We start from the raw sequence: 19,904 nt of genomic DNA, 5'->3' as shown, positions 1-19,904 counted from the left end.
CAATGCAGTCTGGTATCTTCCAGCAGGGTATTGGTTAATAGCAATGATATAACAGATAAGTAAATATGGTCTGGTATCTTCCAGCAGGGCAATAGTTAACATCAGGTATGTAGCAGAGACGTAAGTACAGTCTGGTATATTCCAGTAAGGCAATGGTTAATAGCTGCATTGTAACAGAGAAGTAAATGTGGTCTGGTATCTTCCAGCAGGGCAATAGTTAACATCAGGTATGTAGCAGAGACGTAAGTACAGTCTGGTATATTCCAGTAAGGCAATTGTTAATAGAGGATGTAAAAAAAGTAATTGCACTCTGGTATTTAACAGCAGGTTATCGGTTAGTAGCAATGATGAAACAGAACAGTAAATGCAGTCTGGTATCTTCCAGCAGAGCAATGGTTAATAGCAGTAATGCAACAGAAAAGTGCAAAAGGGTATCTTCAATGTTAATGGTTTATCGCAGGAATGTAATACCGTATGGGCCAACGGGAGATTTGCTTGATGAGATGTGTTACCTTAACTGCAGAGTTTGGAGCGGACAATACCCAAGTAAATTGGAATTTGCTTGGCTATATCTCTTGTTGTAGCATGGAAGTTAGGAGAAGCTGAGGGAATAAAAGACCAGACCAGCTGATCCAGGTAAGGTAGCAGCAAACCTCTGACAAACTTGAGGCAATTGCAGCAGTATGAGGTAATACCCCAACATATGGCCATCTCTTCTCATAATATGGCTCAATCTGTTATGTTTGCTAATGACAGGTGTTATGAAGGCAATCCAGAAACACAGTGCGCTTAGCGATCAGAGCGCACACAGTGATCTGACAAATACCCAAAAATACAAGAACGAGCTCTGAGACGTGGAAACTCTGTAGACTGCACACCTGATCCTATCCTAAACACAACTAAAAGCGGCTGTGGATTGCGCCTAACAACTACCTAGGCAACTCGGCACAGCCTAAGAAACTAGCTAGCCTGAAGATAGAAAAATAGGCCTGACTTGCCCCAGAGAAATTCCCCAAAGGAAAAGGCAGCCCCCCACATATAATGACTGTGAGTAAGATGAAAAGACAAAACGTAGGGATGAAATAGATTCAGCAAAGTGGGGCCCGATATTCTAGGACAGAGCGAGGACAGTAAAGCGAACTTTGCAGTCTACAAAAAACCCTAAAGCAAAACCACGCAAAGGGGGCAAAAAAAAACCACCGTGCCGAACTAACGGCACGGCGGTACACCCTTTGCATCTCAGAGCTTCCAGCAAAACAAAAGACAAGCTGGACAGAAAAAAAGCAACAAAAAGCACTTAGCTATACAGAGCAGCAGGTCACAGGAACAATCAGGAGAAGCTCAGATCCAACACTGAAACATTGACAAGGAGCAAGGATAGCAGCATCAGGCGGAGTTAAGTAATGAAGCAGTTAACGAGCTCACCAGAACACCTGAGGGAGGAAGCTCAGAAGCTGCATTACCACTTGTGACCACAGGAGTGAATTCAGCCACAAAATTCACAACAGTACCCCCCCCTTGAGGAGGGGTGACCGAACCCTCACCAGAGCCCCCAGGCCGACCAGGATGAGCCGCATGAAAGGCACGAACAAGATCGGAAGCATAAACATCAGAGGCAAAAACCCAGGAATTATCTTCCTGAGCATAACCCTTCCATTTAACCAGATACTGGAGTTTCCGTCTAGAAACACGAGAATCCAAAATCTTCTCCACAATATACTCCAATTCCCCCTCCACCAAAACCGGGGCAGGAGGCTCAACAGATGGAACCATAGGTGCCACGTATCTCCGCAACAACGACCTATGGAATACATTATGTATGGAAAAGGAGTCTGGGAGGGTCAAACGAAAAGACACAGGATTGAGAACCTCAGAAATCCTATACGGACCAATAAAACGAGGTTTAAATTTAGGAGAGGAAACCTTCATAGGAATATGACGAGAAGATAACCAAACCAGATCCCCAACACGAAGTCGGGGACCCACACGGCGTCTGCGATTAGCGAAAAGTTGAGCTTTCTCCTGGGACAAGATCAAATTGTCCACTACCTGAGTCCAGATCTGCTGCAACCTATCCACCACAGAATCCACACCAGGACAGTCCGAAGACTCAACCTGTCCTGAAGAGAAACGAGGATGGAACCCAGAATTGCAAAAAAATGGAGAAACCAAGGTAGCCGAGCTGGCCCGATTATTAAGGGCGAACTCAGCCAACGGCAAAAAGGACACCCAATCATCCTGGTCTGCAGAAACAAAACATCTCAGATATGTTTCCAAGGTCTGATTGGTTCGTTCGGTCTGGCCATTAGTCTGAGGATGGAAAGCCGAGGAAAAGGATAGGTCAATGCCCATCCTACCACAAAAGGCTCGCCAAAACCTTGAAACAAACTGGGAACCTCTGTCAGAAACAATATTCTCAGGAATGCCATGCAACCGAACCACATGCTGAAAGAACAAAGGTACCAAATCAGAGGAGGAAGGCAATTTAGCCAAGGGCACCAGATGGACCATTTTAGAAAAGCGATCACAGACCACCCAAATGACTGACATCTTTTGAGAAACGGGAAGGTCAGAAATGAAATCCATCGAAATATGTGTCCAAGGCCTCTTTGGGACCGGCAAGGGCAAAAGCAACCCACTGGCACGAGAACAGCAGGGCTTAGCCCTAGCACAAATCCCACAGGACTGCACAAAAGTACGTACATCCCGTGACAGAGATGGCCACCAGAAGGATCTAGCCACTAACTCTCTGGTACCAAAGATTCCAGGATGACCAGCCAACACCGAACAATGAAGTTCAGAGATAAGTTTATTAGTCCACCTATCAGGGACGAACAGTTTCTCTGCTGGACAACGATCAGGTTTATTCGCCTGAAATTTTTGCAGCACCCGCCGCAAATCAGGGGAGATGGCAGACACAATGACTCCTTCCTTAAGGATACCCGCCGGCTCAGATAAACCCGGAGAGTCGGGCACAAAACTCCTAGACAGAGCATCCGCCTTCACATTTTTAGAGCCCGGAAGGTACGAAATCACAAAGTCGAAGCGGGCAAAAAATAACGACCAACGGGCCTGTCTAGGATTCAAGCGCTTGGCAGACTCGAGATAAGTCAAGTTCTTATGATCAGTCAATACCACCACGCGATGCTTAGCTCCTTCAAGCCAATGACGCCACTCCTCGAATGCCCACTTCATGGCCAGCAACTCTCGATTGCCCACATCATAATTACGCTCAGCGGGCGAAAACTTCCTGGAAAAGAAAGCACATGGTTTCATCACTGAGCAATCAGAACCTCTCTGTGACAAAACCGCCCCTGCTCCAATCTCAGAAGCATCAACCTCGACCTGGAACGGAAGAGAAACATCTGGCTGACACAACACAGGGGCAGAACAAAAACGACGCTTCAACTCCTGAAAAGCTTGCACAGCAGCAGAAGACCAATTAACCAAATCAGCACCCTTCTTGGTCAAATCGGTCAATGGTTTGGCAATGCTAGAAAAATTACAGATGAAGCGACGATAAAAATTAGCAAAGCCCAGGAACTTTTGCAGACTTTTCAGAGATGTCGGCTGAATCCAATCCTGGATGGCTTGGACCTTAACTGGATCCATCTCGATAGTAGAAGGGGTAAAGATGAACCCCAAAAATGAAACTTTCTGCACACCGAAGAGACACTTTGATCCCTTCACAAACAAAGAGTTAGCACGCAGGACCTGAAAAACCATTCTGACCTGCTTCACATGAGACTCCCAATCATCTGAGAAGATCAAAATGTCATCCAAGTAAACAATCAGGAATTTATCCAGATACTCACGGAAGATGTCATGCATAAAAGACTGAAACACAGATGGAGCATTGGCAAGTCCGAACGGCATCACTAGATACTCAAAATGACCCTCGGGCGTATTGAATGCAGTTTTCCATTCATCTCCTTGCCTGATTCTCACCAGATTATACGCACCACGAAGATCTATCTTAGTGAACCAACTAGCTTCCTTAATCCGAGCAAACAAGTCAGATAACAATGGCAAGGGATACTGAAATTTAACAGTGATCTTATTAAGAAGGCGGTAATCAATACACGGTCTCAGCGAACCATCCTTCTTGGCTACAAAGAAGAACCCTGCTCCCAGTGGTGATGACGATGGGCGAATATGTCCCTTCTCCAGGGATTCCTTCACATAACTGCGCATAGCGGCGTGTTCGGGCACGGATAAATTAAATAATCGACCTTTAGGGAATTTACTACCAGGAATCAAATTGATAGCACAATCACAATCCCTATGCGGAGGTAGAGCATCGGACTTGGGCTCTTCAAATACATCCTGATAATCAGACAAGAACTCTGGGACCTCAGAAGGGGTGGATGACGAAATCGACAAAAATGGAACACCACCATGTACCCCCTGACAACCCCAGCTGGATACCGACATGGAATTCCAATCCAATACTGGATTATGGGTTTGTAGCCATGGCAACCCCAACACGACCACATCATGCAGATTATGCAACACCAGAAAGCGAATAACTTCCTGATGTGCAGGAGCCATGCACATGGTCAGCTGGGCCCAGTATTGAGGTTTATTCTTGGCCAAAGGTGTAGCATCAATTCCTCTCAATGGAATAGGACACTGCAAAGGCTCCAAGAAAAACCCACAACGTTTAGCATAATCCAAATCCATCAGATTCAGGGCAGCGCCCGAATCCACAAACGCCATGACAGAAAACGACGACAAAGAGCATATCAAGGTAATGGACAGAAGGAATTTGGACTGTACAGTACCAATGACGGCAGACCTAGCGGACCGCTTAGTGCGCTTAGGACAATCAGAAATAGCATGAGTGGAATCACCACAGTAGAAACACAGACCATTCAGACGTCTGTATTCCTGCCGTTCAACTCTAGTCATAGTCCTATCGCACTGCATAGGCTCAGGTTTAACCTCAGGCAGTACCGCCAAATGGTGCACAGATTTACGCTCGCGCAAGCGTCGACCGATCTGAATGGCCAAAGACAAAGACTCATTCAAACCAGCAGGCATAGGAAATCCCACCATGACATCCTTAAGAGCCTCAGAGAGACCCTTTCTGAACAAAGCTGCCAGTGCAGATTCATTCCACTGAGTGAGTACTGACCATTTCCTAAATTTCTGACAATATACTTCTATATCATCCTGACCCTGGCACAAAGCCAGCAAATTTTTCTCAGCCTGATCCACTGAATTAGGCTCATCGTACAGCAATCCGAGCGCCAGGAAAAACGCATCGACACTACTCAATGCAGGGTCTCCTGGCGCAAGAGAAAATGCCCAGTCTTGAGGGTCGCCGCGCAAAAAAGAAATAATAATCAAAACCTGTTGAATAGGATTACCAGAAGAATGAGGTTTCAAGGCCAGAAATAGCTTACAATTATTTTTGAAACTTAGAAACTTAGTTCTATCTCCAAAAAACAAATCAGGAATAGGAATTCTTGGTTCTAACATAGATTTCTGATCAATAGTATCTTGAATTTTTTGTACATTTATAACGAGATTATCCATTGAAGAGCACAGACCCTGAATATCCATGTCCACACCTGTGTCCAGAATCACCCAAATGTCTAGGGGAAAAAAAAAAGTGAACACAGAGCAGAAAAAAAAAAAAAAAAATGATGTCAGAACTTTTTCTTTCCCTCTATTGAGAATCATTAGTTTTGGCTCCTTGTACTGTTATGTTTGCTAATGACAGGTGTTATGAAGGCAATACAGAAACACAGTGCGCTTAGCGATCAGAGCGCACACAGTGATCTGACAAATACCCAAAAATACAAGAACGAGCTCTGAGACGTGGAAACTCTGTAGACTGCACACCTGATCCTATCCTAAACACAACTAAAAGCGGCTGTGGATTGCGCCTAACAACTACCTAGGCAACTCGGCACAGCCTAAGAAACTAGCTAGCCTGAAGATAGAAAAATAGGCCTGACTTGCCCCAGAGAAATTCCCCAAAGGAAAAGGCAGCCCCCCACATATAATGACTGTGAGTAAGATGAAAAGACAAAACGTAGGGATGAAATAGATTCAGCAAAGTGGGGCCCGATATTCTAGGACAGAGCGAGGACAGTAAAGCGAACTTTGCAGTCTACAAAAAAACCCTAAAGCAAAACCACGCAAAGGGGGCAAAAAAAACCCACCGTGCCGAACTAACGGCACGGCGGTACACCCTTTGCGTCTCAGAGCTTCCAGCAAAACAAAAGACAAGCTGGACAGAAAAAAAGCAACAAAAAGCAAAAAGCACTTAGCTATACAGAGCAGCAGGTCACAGGAACAATCAGGAGAAGCTCAGATCCAACACTGAAACATTGACAAGGAGCAAGGATAGCAGCATCAGGCGGAGTTAAGTAATGAAGCAGTTAACGAGCTCACCAGAACACCTGAGGGAGGAAGCTCAGAAGCTGCAGTACCACTTGTGACCACAGGAGTGAATTCAGCCACAGAATTCACAACATCAATCTATTCTAGTCTGTGGTAGGTAATCCTGCAAATACCTCTGACATCATCATCAAAGGCATTTTAAGGATGGTTCAGTACTGAAGAAGCATAGCCCTCAGCTACTATATGTTATTCACGAGTATATTCACTTTATATTTAGCTCAGCTAAAGATTCTTGGAGTCTAGGCTAAGAAGACCAACGGAGATGAAAAGAAGGAAAAATAGATTTTGGGGATATGTCAAAAGCAAAAGAAAAGTCAAAAATGCGATAGGATTTTTACAGGATGAAAAGGGTTAACTGGTCAAAAATTATGTAGATAAGGCCAAATTTTTAAATTCACAATTCGCATCTCTGTTCTCTAAGAAAGCAATTGTAACATCATCTGATCTTCATGGTGCCATCGAACAAATAAAACAATCCACACTATCCATAATCAGAGAGATGGTGAGGTAACATTTAGCTAATTTACATGAGTTTGAATCTCCTGGTCCAGATGAATTACATCCTAGGGTACTGAAAGAGTTAGCAGAGAAAATTGCAAAACCACTATCCTGAATCTTTGAAAAATTCTGGAGAACAGGAGAAATCCCAGAAGGTTGGGGAATGACAAATGTTGTCGCTATCTTCCAAAAAGGAAAGAAGATGGAGCCAGGAAATTACAGGCCAGAGCCAGTATGGGTTTGTAGCAAACAAGTCATGCCAGACTAATCTAATTTCCTTCTATGATGGAATCACTGACTGGGTGGATCAGGGAAATATGGTATATATTGTATATCTCGACTTCAGCAAACTATCCTTATTGAAAAAATAACCAAGTATGGGATTGACAAAGATATGGTTAGGTGGATTCATAATTGGCTCAGTGATCATACTCAGAGTGGTAATAAATGGGGGCACATACAATTGGAACAGTAATTCAAGTGGGGTACTACAAGGCTCTGTCCTGCCTTAGTGTTGTTCAACATTTCTATAAATGATCTAAATAAGGGAGCTAACACTAGAAAAGACAGAGAAAGGATTCAGAAGGATCTAGATAAGCTTGAACAATGGGCAGCGACTAATAAAATGGCATTTAACAAGGAGAAATGCATGATTCTCCATCTGGGCAAGAAAAACGAAAATTACATCTACAGAATGGGAGGAATAAAGCTAAGCAACAGCACGTGTGAAAAAGACTTGGGTATACTAATAGATCACAGACTGCACATGAGTCAACAGTGTGATGCAGCAGCAAAAAAAGGCAAACACAGTTCTAGGATGTAATAAGAGAAGCATAGAGTCTAGATCACGTGAAGTAATTATCACCCTCTACTACTCCTTGGTCAAGACTCATCTGGAATACTGTGTCCAGTTCTGGGCACCACATTTTAAAAAAAGACATTGAAAAATTGGAGCAAGTACAGAGAAACAACACATAAAGGCAGAGGCTTGGAAAGTGCTCTGTCACACCCATAGCACTTAACACTTCACTTGCACATTAATTAAAATGCTAATTACCAATAAATGCAGCAACAGATACAAACATAAAGGTGTTGATCGATTAACATTTCAAAGATCTACATGCCCATATGTATGTTTAAAGGGGTGAGGGTTATATTACTAACAGATTCCCTGTAAGACCTTGTTTTGTTATTTTTCATTGATGTTCGGGGTTAACAAAATGAAACACCAGAATTGCCATTTTTAGATCACATCTCCCCCCCCCCCTTAAAAATGTGATAAAAAGGGATCAAATTACTGTATGGTACCAATAAAAGCTGAAGCTCACTTTGAAAAAAAAAACCCAAGACCTCACACAATTCAATCAACAGAAGAATAAGAAAGTTACAGGTCTCAGAAAATACAAAACAAACTCAATTTTTTTTTCCAAAGTTCAAAATTTTTTTAGCCACCAAAATATATATATATATATATATATATATATAATGCGATTTTAGTATTGTCGTAATCATACTGGCCTGGGGAATCACGTTGTCCAATTACTTTTACCACACAATGAATTTGGTAAATGCCAAACTACCCACACCTCAAAAACATAGAGCAAAATGACAAAATGCAATTTTTTTCACAGTTTACCCTTACTGGATTTTTTGCTATACTTTAATTACATTTATATGGTAAAGTGAATGGCAAAACTACTAATTATTTCTTAAAAAAGCAAGAAACCCACATTCGATCATGTCGATGGAAAAATAAGAAAGTTAGAGCTCTTGGAAGAAGAAGACTTTAAATGGAAAGCGGAAAAATATTAATTGTTTTGCAAGTGAGTTTTCCTAATTTAGCACAATCCACATGATTAAGGATAATCTCAAGATCAGGAATAATTGAAGGATGGAAGATAATCGCAGAATCGGGGATAATCTCAGGATTGAGGATAATCACTGGATCAGGGATAATCACAGGACTGTGGATATTTACAGGATCGGGGATAATCGCAGGATCGGGGATAATCGCAGGATCGGGGATAATCGCAGGATCGGGGATAATCTCAGGATCGAGGATAATCACAGGATCAGGGATAATCACAGAACTGTAGATATTTACAGGATCGGGGATAATCGCAGGATCAGGGATAATCTCAGGATCGAGGATAATCACAGGATCAGGGATAATCTGAAGATCGGGGATAATCACAGGATCAGGGATAATTGCAGAATCTTGGGTAATCTGAAGATCGGGGATAATCGCAGGATAAAGGATAATCGCAGGATAAAGGATAATAGCAGAATCCTGGATATTTTCTGGATTTGGGATATTCTGGATTTGGGATAATCGCAGGATTGGTTTAAATCACAGGATCGAGGTTAATCGCATGATCGAAGATAATTGCAGAATCTGGAATAACCTGCAGGATTGGGGACAATGGCAAGATCGGGGATATTCTCTGGATCGGGGATATTCTCTGGATCTGGGATAACTGCAGCATCGAAGATAATCGCTGGATAACTGATAATAGCGGGATCTGGGATCATCACAGGATCTGGATCATTGTGGGACCTTTGAACCAGTAATTTCTCCTTTACTTGCCATTTCCCACATCTTTCGTCTTTCTTCTCTTGTGACCTCGGTGATACTCCCTCATCCACCCTCCCCCCATACTTTTCTTCCATCTTGTGGCTCTTTATTGCTCTTTATGTATCTGCAGATGGAGACATCGTGATGCAGAAAGTGAACTCTCAGAACTTGTCGCAATAAAATCCATTGACTTTGTACAGTTCGGTGTCAAGTGACAGTTTTCCATGTCAGGAATTCGTTTGTTTTATTTTTTTAAGAAATATTATGTCTGCACTTCTCGGGTTTTTAAATATTTTTACAATTTAATATTTTTACAATTTACAAGGTACCGGGTCCTTCGGTTCTTCAGTGGGGATGTTACGGTGGCCCGACCCGGCCCGTGGTCCTATGAGGGGCGCCCAATAAAAGGCAGAGTTTGGATGGATTGATAGTGTTCGTGACGCCACCTGTGGTATTTGGTCAGGGTGAACGACGCTACTTAGTGGTCCGCTGGGGTAATGTGATGGCAGCTAGATTGAATACCTTCCCACAGGTGAAGTATATCCCCAGGGCTTCCCAGAAGAGTAGATGGTGGATAATGGATGGTGAGAGGCGCAATGAATAACGAGGACACAATGGGTGCAGTCTCTTTACCTTTACTGAAGGCTTCAGCATCCACAGTCCAGAGCACAGATCACAGGGTAGGCAGAGTCCGGCCGGTCTGAAGGCAAGTCCAGAGTCCCCTTATCCAGGTGGAATTCAATAGCCTTCCTATAGCGCTCATGCGTTGTAGTACCTCCCTGCTGAGCAACTCGGTAAGGTCCTCACAACTGTTGTAGATGTTATGTCTTCCTCTCTGTCCCCCAGATGGTATGTATAGGACAAAACCGTATGACTGATGGCCTGAGGCTTGTTTTTAGGGACCCTAGAGACGCCCCGACCCCCACAATTTGCCACCTGTGTCTTCTTAGGTATTAAGGTCAGACAGACAACTTGGAATTGACTGCCCTGCCAGTCTCTGAAGTAAAGCGTAGAGTCTATTACTCCCTCGGTGTTCTGGCTACCGGTCCGCGCTCCAGAAGGAGGCATCCTCTCCCAGGACAGGAATCCTTCTGGTTTTCTTCTCTTCTCCTTGTGCTATGACTTAGTTTCTCACTCCCTACAATACAATTCTCTTCGTGTCCTTTCTTAGGATGCTGCCGCATGGGTGTAGCTCTGTGTCTTTCTGTCTTGCTAGGCCTCTGTCAGGATCCCACCCCTGACAGGGACCTTCTGTCTGCAGCTTCAATGTTCCTCCTTTTCCCTCTGTCTGCCTGACAGGTGTTGCCTGGGCAAAGCCCAGTCAGCTTCTGACTAACTTCCTATCCAATCTACCAGTTTTACCCTAATGTGAGGAGTGCCCTAAAAGATAGGAGCAAGGCTCCCCCTGGTGGACTGGAGTGTGAAGTGTGTTGTGTGTTTTGTGATACCTGGCAGGGTGAACTCCTTTGGTGCCATCAGATGAAACATCACTCCCCCTGGTGGAAGAATAACATTACTGCAACGAACAGGACTCTGGGGCGCTGCACATGCAAAAAATGAAAATGAATGTGGATGAGTGTCGAAGTCTGAAATGATCAGAGTCTGTAATATCACTGTACCGCATGTTGTGTAGACATGTCCTTATGGGTCTCTACAGGGGACACTGTAGAGGTTCACACCTCCCAACTATCCTCGATCCAGCGGGACAGCTCTGAATTTGGGGAGCTCGGTGGATGGGTTTTGTCCTCTGGGTACAGACACAGGTGAATATAGTGGTAAAGCAGGGAGCCGTCAGATCCCGGCTCCACCATTCCAGCTGGTTAGAGACTGAGAACGTGCAAGAAGCTTCAGGTCAGGTCATGAACTGGGCAGTGGCGACCGGCTCAGCAGCAGATGATCAGGGATCTGTCAATGGACACACCAGAGACAAAACAGTAAATGCTCGTCACAATGGGGGAAATAATAATACTAGGTGGAGGGGAACTGTGGGGGCTTCATACATTGTGGAGGGCTGTGGTATGCATTAAAATCTGTGGGGGGACATTGGAAAATATCATTCTTTTGGGGGGAGCTGTGGGAGCATCATGGGGGACTGTGCAAGTAAAATACTACGTGTCTGTGGAGAAATGATACTGTGTAAGAGGACTTTATGGTCATCATACCATACTATTATTATTATTATACATTTTTATAACGCCATTAATTCTATGGCGCTTTACATGTGATATGTGGAATTATTTTTTGTGGGTGGTTATGAAGTCACCATATTGTGTGTGGGTGGTTGTGTGGACATCATAATGAAGGGGGGCTGTGGGAACATCATACTGTGTGAGGGGGTCTGTAGGGCACCATTCTGTGTGTGTGGGTGGCTGTGGGTGAATCATACTGTGTGGGTGCCCCACAGACTCCCACACACAGTATGATTCACCCACCATTCTGTGTGTGTGTGGGTATCTGTGGGAACTTCATACTGTCTGTGAGGGTCTGTAGGGCACTATTCTGTGTGTGTGGGTGGCTGTGGGAACATCATACTGCACACATATTCTGTGTGTATGGGTGGCTCTTGGTGAATCATACTATTTGTGGGAGTCTGTGGGGCATCATTCTGTGTGTGTGGGTGGCTGTGGGTGAATCATACTGTATGTGGGGGTCTGTGGGGACACCATTCTGTGTGTGTGGGTGGCTGTGGGTGAATCATACTGTGTGTGGGGGTCTGTAGGGCACCAATCTGTGTGTGAGTAGCTGTGGGAACATCATACTGTGTGTGGGCTTCTGTGGGGCACCATTCTGTGTGTGTGGGTGGCTGTGAGTGAATCATACTGTGTGTAGGGGTCTGTGGGGCACCATTCTGTGTATGTGGGGGTGGCTTTCAGTGAATCATACTGTGTGTAGGGGTCTGTGGGGCACCATTCTGTGTGTGGGTGGCTGTGGGTGAATCATACTGTGTGTGGGGATCTGTGGGGTACCATTCTGTGTGTGGGTGGCTGTGGGTGAATCATACTGTGTGTGGGGATCTGCGGACCACCATTCTGCGTGTGTGGGTGGCTGTGGGTGAATGATACTGTGTGTGGGGGTCTGTAGGGCACCATTCTGTGTGTGTGGGTGGCTGTGGGTGAATCATACTGTGTGTGGGGGTCTGTAGGGCACCAATCTGTGTGTGAGTAGCTGTGGGAACATCATACTGTGTGTGGGCTTCTGTGGGGCACCATTCTGTGTGTGTGGGTGGCTGTGAGTGAATCATACTGTGTGTAGGGGTCTGTGGGGCACCATTCTGTGTGTGTGGGTGGCTGTGAGTGAATCATACTGTGTGTAGGGGTCTGTGGGGCACCATTCTGTGTATGTGGGGGTGGCTTTCAGTGAATCATACTGTGTGTAGGGGTCTGTGGGGCACCATTCTGTGTGTGGGTGGCTGTGGGTGAATCATACTGTGTGTGGGGATCTGCGGGGCACCATTCTGCGTGTGTGGGTGGCTGTGGGTGAATGATACTGTGTGTGGGGGTCTGTAGGGCACCATTCTGTGTGTGTGGGTGGCTGTGGGTGAATCATACTGTGTGTGGGGGTCTGTAGGGCACCATTCTGTGTGTGTGGGTATCTGTGGGAACTTCATACTGTGTGTGAGGGTCTGTGGGACACAATTCTGTGTGTGTGGGTGGCTGTGGGTGAATCATACTGTGTGTGGGGGTCTGTAGGGCACCATTCTGTGTGTGTGGGTGGCTGTGGGAACATCATACTGTGTGTGTGGGTCTGTGGGGCACCATTCTGTGTGTGTGGGTGGCTGTGGGAACATCATACTGTGTGTGCGGGTCTGTGGGGCACAATTCTGTGTGTGTGGGTGGCTGTGGGTGAATCATACTGTGTGTGGGGGTCTGTAGGGCACCATTCTGTGTGTGCGGGTGGTTGTGGGTGAATCATACTGTGTGTGGGGGTCTGTGGGGCACCATTCTGTGTGTATGGGTGGCTGTTGGTGAATCATACTTATCTGACCAGTTGCTGTGGGTGACCGCATAGTTCATATACACTTCTATGCCGTATATCACAGTTTATGACAATCCCCTTGTCTGGGGTTACCTTCCAGGAGCTCCGCTCCTCACGCTGACTCCTTGTCAGTCCTGTCTTCCGGGAAAGCTGCCTCACGGGAATCACCAACTTGCCTGGCAGGCATACCTCAGTCAGTCCAGACCCACCGAAGGACAATAGCTTCCCCAACACAGATCGTCCAGGACCATGGTCTTTCGGGTGCTCCAGGAAGACTCCACTCACAGGAGCTTCCACCACAGACCGCCCAGGACCACGATCACACTGTGCTCTTCAGGACCTCCATCCCCACTGGGACCGTCCAACACAGAGGCATGTGGCCTGTCCAGGTGCTATTCAGGACTTTGTCCAACACCCCAGGCCACCAGGTCCAAAGCCCCACCATGTGCTATTCAGGGAGCTAGCACTCCCAACACATAGGCTCTCCAGGACCTTCAGCACAGACCATTCCGATCCATACTCAGAGACCATACAGGAAAACATGTGACCCACACCCTGGTCACAATATATACCTTTAACCGCTCCCCTAGGTGGGAGTGTGTGTGTGGCTAGTTTGACCTGCACATCTCTCATAACTAGCCTTGCCAGCCTCCCTTAAGAACTACACAACTACTTGTGGGACTACAGGTCCCAGAACACAACTCTGTACTGTGTGGGGCACTAATGGGCTCCAGTAGGAGCAATGCTTCCATGCCATGTGGGCAGTTTGTGCCCTCATGTATACAGTGTGGAAAATAAGTATTTGATCCACTGCTGCTTTTGCAAGTTTTCCCACCTACAGAGAATGGAGAGATCTGTAATTTTTATTGTAGGTACACTTCACCTGTGAGATACAAAATCTGAGAAGAAAAACCAGAACATCACATTGTAAGATTTCTAAATAATGACTTTACATTTTATTACATTAAATAAGTATTTCATCAACCAGAAAGAATCAGCCCAGAACTATACTTGAGGACCTGGTCAATGACCTGAAGAGAGATGGGACCCCAGTATCAAACATTATCGTTAGTAACACAATGTGCCATCATGGATTAAAATCCTGCAGGGCACGCAAGGTCCACCTGCTCATGCCAGCACATGTCCAGGCCCGATTGAAGTTCACCAATGACTATCTGGATGATCCAGCGGAGGCATGGTAGAAAGTCATGTGGTCAGATGAGGCCAAAATAGAACTTTTTGGTATGAACTCTACTCGCCGTGTTTGGAGAAATAAGAAGGATGAGTACAAACCCAAGAACACCATCCCAACAGTGAAGCATGGTGGAGGAAACAGCATACTTTGGGGGTGATTGTCTGCAAAGGGGACAAGATGACTGCACCGTATTGAAGGGAGGATGGATGGGGTCATGTATCTCGATATTTTGGACAACAACCTCCTTCCCTCAGTAAAAGTATTGAAGATTGGTTGCAGCTGGGTCTTCCAGCATGACAATTGCCTGAAACTCACAGCCAGGACGACTAAGGAGTGGCTCCGTAAGAAGCATTTCAAGTTCCTGGAGTGGCCTAGCCAGTCTCCAGACCTGAACCTAAAAGAAAATCTTTGGAGGGAGCTGAAACTCAACGTTACCCAGCGATAGCTCCGAAACCTGAAAGATCTGGAGAAGATCTGTATGGAGGAAGGGGCCAAAATCCCTGCTGCAGTGTGTGATACTGGTCAAGAACTAATGGAAACTTCTGACCCCTGTAATTACAAACAACAAAGGTTTCTGGACCAAATATTAAGTTCTGTTTTTCTATTGTATCAAATACTTATTTCAGACAATGTAACAAGGCAGGGGAAGTTAGGCAGAGTTCTTTCCCAATGGTTGATTTGCAGATGGTCAGGGCAGGCAGCAGACAAAAGTCATGGTCAGGAAACAAGTCGAGTCAATGCCAAGAGATTTAGGAATGACCAAAACATTTTCACACATAAGGAACTAAACCTATCGCTCATTCCATGGGATCCCTAAACAGAGGTATAAAGTGCAGGGAGGGCCGCTATAAGAATACAGATCCGGGGGTACTGCACGTCGGCGCCCCCTATCGTTTACAGCCTGTTTGGAAAAATGCACATGGAACCAAGCGTATTCCTTGAGGTTTTCCAAATGAATCATGATCTCCGACGAGCTTACATAAAATGCGCTGACTGTAAAGGAGGTAAAATATCTGATAAAATTGTATCTACAGTCAATATTAGCCATTGAGCGGTGGAAGGTACGGCATGTGGCGGCCAAGACCCGTGAATGTTAATCTTTTATCCGCTGCACAAAAATGGGAAGTTCGTAGCCAAAACAGTCAGAGGAATAATCTGCAGAAAATAAGGAAGTGGCGCGGAGAGCAGAACCTGTCACTGGATGATGACAGCTCCCCGGGTCACTGTATCATCGGAGCTTTGAGCCCAACGTCTTCCTTCTCAGCATTGCAGTGACGCGTGACGTGCAATTAGCCACTTTCATTGCATGACATAACATTAAAACCGGTGGTCGTCCGAACACTGTAAGCCCCCAACAATCAGGAAAATATAGGGACCTTCAACTTACTGTACTTACAATATTCCCCTGCGCACCGCTGCTCTCGGTCACCCACCGTTCAGGGAACTGCAGCATAGCCCCATTCCAGTAAATGTGCTGCATTCTGTGAAGAGTGGGTGGCCGGGAGCGCCGGTGTGCAGAAAAACACTGAAAAGGAGCAGCCACACTCAGCCGGCAACTCCCCTTTATTTTTCCCACGAGCTTCACATTATCCCCTGTCTGTAGTGCATATGGCAGTTTTTTGTCCCTCTGACCAGTGGCGTAGCACGGATTTCCAGTGCCGGGAGTAACAAAAAATGTTTGCGCCCCCCAACCTGTGAGCAGTTAGTGCTCCCTGAGTCACTTTCCATTAGCCCAGTATTGTGTATGTATTTGAGTAAAATACTGATATAATCACAATTTTCTCTTTGACCTCCTAATTTTTTTTCTGTTTTTTTTTTTTTTTTGCTGAAATCAGGCAAAAAAAAAACAAAAATAATAATAACAAGGTTTTACTTTCTTATATTTTGTTTTTTATTTGTTATTACTTTTTATATAACTTTTTCCATTAACCTATCATTAACCCTATACCTAAACCTAACCCCAACCCAAACTCCATATCTAAACATAACCCTAGCCCTATACCTACACTTATTTCTAACCCCAATTCTATACCTACATCATCTGTTCCTAACCCTAGATTTATAGCTAAATCTATCCCCAACTCTATACCTAAACCTACCCCCAACCCTAGCCCTATAACTAAAGCTATCCCTAACTATAGCCCTATACCTAAACCTAGCCCTAATCCTAGCCTTTAGCTAAACTTATTTCTAACCCCTAACCCTAGCCCTTAAATCTGTCCCTAATCCTAGCTGTATATCTAAACCTATCCCCAACCCAAGTCCTATATCTAAACATATCCCCAACCCTAGCCTAGAGATATCTAAAGCTATCCCTAACTATAGCCCTATACCTAAAACTTTCCCTAACACTAGCCCTACACCTTAACCTATCTCAACCCTAGCCCTATATCTAAAGCTATCCATAACTATAGACCTTTACATAAACCTATCCATAACGCTAGACCTTTACCTTAACCTATCCCTAACGCTAGCCCTATACCTTAACCTATCCCTAACGCTAGCCCTATACCTTAACCTATCTCAACCCTAGCGCTACACCTGAACCTATCACCAACCTAAGCCCTATACCTAAACCTATCCTCAACTCTAGCCCTATATCTAAAGATATCCCTAACTATAGCCCTATACCTAAATCTATCACTAACCCTAACCGTATACACAAACCTATCCCTATTCTTAAACCTATCCCTAACACTAGCCCTATACCCAAACCTATCCCTAACCCTAGCCCTATACCTAAACCTATCCCTAACCCTAACCGTATACACAAACCTATCCCTATTTTTAAACCTATCCCCAACACTAGCCCTATACCCAAACCTATCCCTAACCCTAGCCCTATACCCAAACCTATCCCTAACCCTAGCCCTATACCTAAACCTATCCCTAACCATAGCCCTATACCTAAACCTATCCCTAACCCTATACCTAAACCTATCCCTAACCATAGCCCTATACCTAAACCTATCCCTAAACCTAGCCCTATACCTAAACCTATCCCTAACCCAAGTCCTACATATAAATCTATTCCTAACCCTAGCCCTGTACCTAAACCTATCCCTAACCCTAGCCCTATACCTAAACCTATCCCTAACCCTATACCTAAACCTATCCCTAACCCAAGTCCTACATATAAATCTATTCCTAACCCTAGCCCTGTACCTAAACCTATCCCTAACCCTAGCCCTATACCTAAACCTATCCCTAACCCTAGCCCTATACCTAAACCTATTCCTAAACCTAGCCCTATACCTAAACCTATCCCTAACCCAAGTCCTACATATAAATCTATTCCTAACCCTAGCCCTGTACCTAAACCTATCCCTAACCCTAGCCCTATACCTAAACCTATCCCTAACCCTAGCCCTATACCTAAACCTATCCCTAAACCTAGCTCTATACCTAAACCTATCCCTAACTCAAGTCCTACATATAAATCTATTCCTAACCCTAGCCCTATACCTAAATCTATCCCTAACCCTAGCCCTATACCTAAACCTATCCCTAACCCTAGCCCTATACCTAAACCTATCCCTAAGCCTAGCTATAACCTTCAACCTTGTGAGAAATTCTCAGGCATTGGGCAGGTGACAGGAAAGGCTCAACCATTATTTGCTCATTTTGCAAGTGTGCGAGAAAATCTCACCATACCGATAACATACGGATACTTTTTTGAGAAAAAAACGCATCCTGGCATTGCACACGGATGACATACGGATCAACAAGCGGAGAAGATTTGTGCGATTCTCGGAAGACAAAATCGGACAGATTTTTTTATACATTGTGTGAAGACTCCAGCCTAAGGGTGACTATTGACTTGATAAGCAGTGAGCACCAGCGGTGGATGCAGCAGAGTTGCTTTGGTTTCCATTGGGAGGTGCGGACTATAGTTTCTGCATACTATGCTGCACATGCACTAGTATGGCGTACATCCATCTGCCCCATGTCGGCTCAGCGCTCACTTCTCTATATTTCACATTTCTCAACCCCGTTATCTCAGTGCTGGTAAATATTCAAGCAATTTCCTAAACTGAGAAGTGAAATTCGCCTTTTCAGCAGCACGCCAGGAGGGCAATTTTTTACTTTCTTATGGAAAAGAGGTCTATAGTTGCAATGAGTTTTCCTCCATTTATTGCCCCCATGACAAACACTTTTACGCAGGAAGAAATGTGTGCGGAGATAACACCGGGTTAGTCAGTGCGCTTATATTTAGACCATCGAGACGTGTAAAATTAGATGCAGAATATAAAGATGAGGAAGTTCAAACTACAAGCAAACAAAGCAAAAAAGAAAATATAAGTATATATAAAACTGGAAAAAAAAGTAATTTCCAGATTGATTTCAGCTTCCTTGCGCGTCCTAAACCACCACCATACCCTTTATGTACTTCCTAACCCCTCTTTTCTGTCTCATAGATTTTCAAGTCTCCATAAAATCAGTTTTATAACTGGGCTTGCGATGTGCTAATGAGCGTGTCACTGGTCATGGGTGGGAGCATTGTTCTTCCCGGGCAAATGTTCCCATTAATCATGTTATAACGCCCTGTGGGCACGAATCACATGATTTGCTAAAGCGGCATCACTGCTTTATCTTTTAGAATCTCGCGCATGCGCATGACATTTAGCCTACTTGGCATTGCGCAGTGAAGCCAGGTGTATGATTTCCAGTTTCATTGGTGCACTGCTCATGGCCAAAAAGGCAGCCATGACACATGACTCAGCCAACCGTTACCGCTCGTTCTTTAAAAATATCGGGCATGCAAGCAATGTTCATCCTCCCTGGCAATGTGTAGTGAAACCAGTTTTATTGCCGCACTGCGTATGCCCAACAAGGCAGACATGATGCAGGACTCAGCTGTTACCACTCGCTCTTTACCAATCTCTCGCGCAAGCCATCCTCCTTGGCAATGCACAGTGCACGCTCCCTTGCTTCATCGGCACATGCTCATGCCCATGGACGCAAGCATGACTAGGTTGCATCGCTGCTGCCTCGTTGAGCATACGTGGTGCAGCAATGAAGCCGAGGTGTGCACACCTTTGGCAGTAGGGCTGAACATTGCTCGAATGTGAAAAGAAACCATAAGAAAGCCAGAGGATCCTCCAAGAGGTCTAGACGTGACCGTGATGTCCAAACACAATTGAATCCACACAGTCAAGTTCTCTTTTTCAGAACCTCAATTAAACCTGGTGGTAACGGTGGCAGTAATTGGCCAAATCATGTATTAGTCATCATTGATGCCATGAG

At 45.0% G+C, this 19,904-nt stretch overlaps 1 protein-coding gene across 4 annotated transcripts in view; it reads right to left on the bottom strand.

Annotated features, from left to right (window-relative positions):
* FYB1 (FYN binding protein 1) overlaps positions 1–19,904 on the bottom strand; it is a 213,317-nt gene that overhangs the window by 102,645 nt on the left and 90,768 nt on the right. The gene's annotated exons all lie outside the window — the stretch shown is intronic.

This window comes from Ranitomeya imitator, chromosome 1 (assembly GCF_032444005.1).
Source record: "Ranitomeya imitator isolate aRanImi1 chromosome 1, aRanImi1.pri, whole genome shotgun sequence".
Taxonomy (NCBI): Eukaryota; Metazoa; Chordata; class Amphibia; order Anura; family Dendrobatidae; genus Ranitomeya; species Ranitomeya imitator.
This window is presented reverse-complemented; position numbering and strand designations above follow the sequence as displayed.